The sequence below is a fragment of the Muntiacus reevesi genome, chromosome 1 (genome assembly GCF_963930625.1).
Source record: "Muntiacus reevesi chromosome 1, mMunRee1.1, whole genome shotgun sequence".
In the NCBI taxonomy this organism is placed as follows: Eukaryota; Metazoa; Chordata; class Mammalia; order Artiodactyla; family Cervidae; genus Muntiacus; species Muntiacus reevesi.
In genome coordinates, this window is record NC_089249.1 from 84,126,650 (window position 1) to 84,131,818 (window position 5,169).

Here is a 5,169-nt window from a genome sequence, read left to right on the forward strand (position 1 = left end):
AATTTCATTCATTTTTATGGCTAGTATTCCATTGTATATACCACATTTTCTTCATTTATTCATCTGTTGGTGGATACTTAAGTTGATTCCATATCTTGGTTATTATAAACAATGCTGTAATGAACATTGGGGTACATGAATTTTTCAAATTAATGTTTTCATTTTTTCCAAATGTATGCCTAACAGTAGAATTGCTGTATCATATGGTAATTCTATTTTTAGTTTTTTGAGAAACTGCCTATTGTTCTCCATAGTGGCTGCACCAGTTTACATTCCTACCAACAGTTGAAGGGTCTCCTTTCTCAACACCTTTTCCAGCATTTATTATTTGTAGAATTTCTAATGATAATCATTTTAACAGGTGTGAGGTGGGATTTCATTATTATTTTGATTTACATTTCTCTGATAATTAGTGTTGAGTATGTTTTCATATGTCTGTTGGCCATCCATATTTCTTCTTTTTTCAAAAATGTCTATTCAGGTCTTTTGCCCTTTTTTTTTTCCATTATTTTTATTAGTTGGAGACTAATTACTTTACAATATTGTAGTGGTTTTTGCCATACATTGACATGAATAAGCCATGGATTTACATGTGTTCCCCATCCTGATCCCCTCTCCCACCTCCCTCCCTTTTTGCCCATTTTTGAATCAGGTTGTTTATTTTGATATTGAGTTATATGAGTTGTTTATCTATTTTGGGTATTAATCCCTTATCAGTCATATCATTTGCAAATACTTTCTTCCATTCAATAGATTATTTTTTCATTCTGTTGATAGTTTCCTTTACTGTGCAAAGCTTTTAAGCTTTATTAGGTCTAATTTTTAAAAAATTTTTTCTTTTCTTTTACTTTAGGAGATAGATAAAAAAAAATTCCTACAATTTATGTCAAAGATTATTCAGCCTATGTTATCGTCTACAAGATTTATGGTTTTATGGTTTCAGGTCTTTACAATTAGGTCTTTAATTCATTTTGAGTTTATTTTTATATAAGGTATGAGAAAATGTTATAATCTCATTCTTTTGCATGTAGCACTCCAGTTTTCCTAGCACTGTTTATTGTGGAGACTGTCTTTTACTCATTGTATGTCCTAGATTAATTACCCTCGTGTGTGGATTTATTCTTGGGCTCTATGTTCTCTTCCAGTGTATGTCTTGTGCCAGTACCATACTCTTTTGATTACTGTAGCTTTGTAGTACAGTCTATAGTCTGAAGTTAGGGAGTGATACTTTCAGCTTTGTTCTTTTTCCTCAAGATTGCTTTGGCAATTCAGGGTCCTTTGTGGTTCTGTATAGATTTTAGGATTATTTGAACTTTCTATTTATTTGTATCATTAATTTCCTTCATCAGTGTTTTGTAGTTTCCAGTTATTTCACCTTCTTCATTAAGTTTACTTCTTGGTACTTTATTCTTTTTGATGCAATTTTGAACAAGATTGTTTTCTTATTTTCTCTTTTGGATAGTTCATTATTAGTGTATAGAAAAAATAACAAATTTCTATATATTTACCTTGTATCCTGCAACTTTACTGAATTCATTTATTAGTTCTAACAACTTTCTGTGGAGACTTTAAGGTTTTCTAGTGTCATTTGTTGTCATTGTTGTTCAGTCTCTCAGTTGTGTACCACTCTTTGCAACCCCATGGACTGTAGCACACCAGGTTTCCCTGTCCTTCGCTATCTCCTGGAGTTTGCTCAAACTTATGTCCATTGAGTCAATGATGCCATCCAAATGTCTCATCCTCTGTCACCCCCTTCTCCTCCTGCCCTCAATCTTTCCCAGCATCAGGGTCTTTTCCAACGAGTTGGATCTTCACATCAGGTAGCCAAAGCATTGTCAAAGTATTATCTAAGTGTAATGTCATCTGCAAATAGTGAATTCTACTTCTTCCCTTCTAATTTGGATGCCTTTTATTTCTTTTTCTTTTCTGATTGCTGTAGCTAGGACTTCCAATACTATGTTAAATACAAGTGAGAGTGAGCATCCTTGTCTTATTCTTGATATTAGAGGAAAGGCTTTCAGCTTTTCACCATTCAGCATAATGTTAGTTGTGGGTCTGTCATAAATGTCCTTTATTATGTTGAGATATATTCCCTCTATATCAACTTTGATGTGACTTTAAAATCAATGGATGTTGAATTTTGTCAAAAGTTTTTCTGTGTCAATTGAGATGATCATATGATTTTTATCATATGATTTTTATCCTTCCTTTTGTTAATGTGTTTTATCACACTGGTTGATTTGTAGATATTAAACCATCTTTGTATCCCTAAAATCACAAGTTTTTTATCCATGGCTCTGTTCTGAACTTGGGGTTAAGTGACTTGGTTAAGTCACTTCACCTCTTTGAGTCATTTTGCATAGTAAAAAAATTGAGTTGGTACAACTCAAGAACAGGAAATCAAGCAATTTTATTAAAAAATGGGCAAAAGACTTGAATACACATTTCTCCAAAGAAGATATACAAAAGTTTAATAAGCACATTTCTAATATTTTGGGAAATGCAGATTGAAACCATGAGATGTCATTTCACACTCATTAGGATGACTATTATTTAAAAAATACAGAAAATATCAAGTGTTGGTGAAGATACAGAGAAATTGGAAGCTTTGTGCATTGTTGATGATAATGCAAATAGAGCAGCTGCTGTGGAAAAACAGTATGGCAGTTCCTTAAAAAATTAAACATAAAATTGCCATATAATCCAGCGATTACACTTCTGGGTATATACACAAAAGCACTAAAAGCAGGAACTCTAACAGATGTCTGTACACTCATTTTCATAGCAACATTATTCACAATAGTCAAAAGTAATCCACTCAACACTGAGTGAATGAATACATAAAATATGGTGTATACACACAATGGAATATTATTCAGTCTTGAAAAGGAAAATTCTAATACATGCTAAACATGGATAAACCTTGAAGATATTTGCTAAGTGAAATAGGCCAGTCACAAAAAGACAAATACTGTGTTGTTCCACTTGTACAAGGTAGTAGTCAAATTCATAAAGACAGAGAGTAGAATGGTGGTTGCCAGAGACCCAGGGGATGACAGTGGGCAGTTGTTGTTTAATAGACATGTAGTTTCAGTTTGGGAAGATAAAGGGGTTCTGGAGATGGATGGTGGTGATTGTTGGACAACAGTGTGAAAGTACATAATGCCTCTGACACTAAAAAATGGTTAAAATGGTAAATTTTATGTTATATATACTTTTACCACAATAAAAACAATTGAGGTGGAGAGACCCAAGATTCTTGAAGTATGCCAATGCCAAGATATAGATCCCCTCCAATTGTGGATACTGTGTTGCCAACTGAGCAGGCATCACCCCAAGTTCTGACTGCTGTTTGGACGTTATATAACAGAACCCCAGAATGAAGACAAATGAACTATAACTACACACAACAACATGGGTAAATCTCACAAATATCATATTGAATGAAATAAACCAGACCCCAAAGGAATACACCAGAGCAATTTATTGAAAAAAGACTTGCCCTTTCCTCTGTTGTTGTCATATTGCTTCTATTTCTATGAGTTGGTCTGGGTGCTTTTTAGTCTATTCCAGTGTTACAGTTTACCTTGAGCCAGTGCCATATTGTAGTAGTTATTGTCTCTCTAGTATCTTGCCACCCAGGAGAACAACTCCTTCCTTATTCTTATTTTTCAGAATGAGCTTGTTGAGTTTCACCAAAAAAACCCAAACATATAACCAAACAATCCCTGTGGGAAATTTGATTAGAAATACAATAATCTGTAGATCAGTTTGGAGAACTATCTTAGTGCTGAAGTTTCAATCAATGGATATGGTAAAATCTTCATTTATTTAATTTTATTTAGTTGCTCTCAATGATTTTTAAAAATATTTTTACTTATTTTTCAGCTGTGCTGGGTTTTCATTACTGCCTGAGCTTTTCTCGTTTGCAGAGTGCAGGGCTACTGTTCAGTTGTGGTGCACAGACTTCTTGTTGTGGCGGCTTCTCTCGTTGTGGAGCACAGGCTCCAGAGGGTGGGCTTCAGTAGCTGTGGTATGTGGGCTCAGCTGTCGGCAGTCCCCGGGCTCTAGAGTAGAGGCGCAACAATTGTGGCACATCGGCTTAGCTCTGCGCCAAGTGGGATCTTCCCAGATCAGGGATCCAATCTATGTTTCTCACATCGGCAGGCAGATTCTTTACCACTGAGCCATCAGGGAAGCCCTCAATGATGTTTTCTAGTTTTCTACAAGCATACCCAAATATTGATCCCCTCACCCTCTGGGGAGTCTGGGCAGAGCTTGGGACAGTTGGCCCTACGCAGGTCACTCCAGGCTTAAAAAACCTCATCTGTTTACTTTAGGGATGAGCTATGTAACTGTTACCAGTTTCTCCATGTGAACATGATAGGAAAAAAAATGGAAAGCATTGGGATGTCCTTTTAGTTTTTCTGTTCCTGATCACTTGCACAAAATGCCGTGTTGTGTGTGGGCAAAAATGCCATCCATGATGCCCCAAACATTCTGAACTCCCAAACAAAATTGCCCACTGTGTACTTCTAGCCCGTTTATTTCCATGAGCTTGCTTGTACAACGTGTGCCCATAAATTAAGAAGTCTTGTTCTTGCAAAAACAACAATAATGTTATTTTCTATTGAGGGTTCATCAGGTTCTGGGTGATCTACAAATGTCTTTTTAAGTCTCCAAGAAATACTCTAAGGTTGTTAGTATCTGTACTTCATAGAAGAAGAAGCTGGAGGTTTTTTTTTAATGAATTTTTAAGAATTGAAGTATAGTTGATTTACATACAATGTTGTGTTAGTTTCTGGTATACAGTGATTCAGTTATATATGTCTATCTATCTCTATATAGTTATACATATATAATTTTCACATTCTTTTTCCTTATAGGTGATTATAAGATATTGATTATAATTCCCTGTGCTATACAGTAGGACCTTGTTGTAAATTTTATATATAGTAGTGTACTCCCAACCTCTTAATTTATCCTTCTCGCCTTTCCCTTTTGGTAACTATAAGTTTGTTTTCTATGTCTGTGGGTCTGTTTCTGTTTTGTAAATAATTTAATCTGCATCATTCTTTTTTAAATTTCATATTCAAGTCATATATTTGTCTTTGTCTGACTTACTTCACTTAGTATGATAATCTCTAGGTCCATCCATCCTTGTTGCTG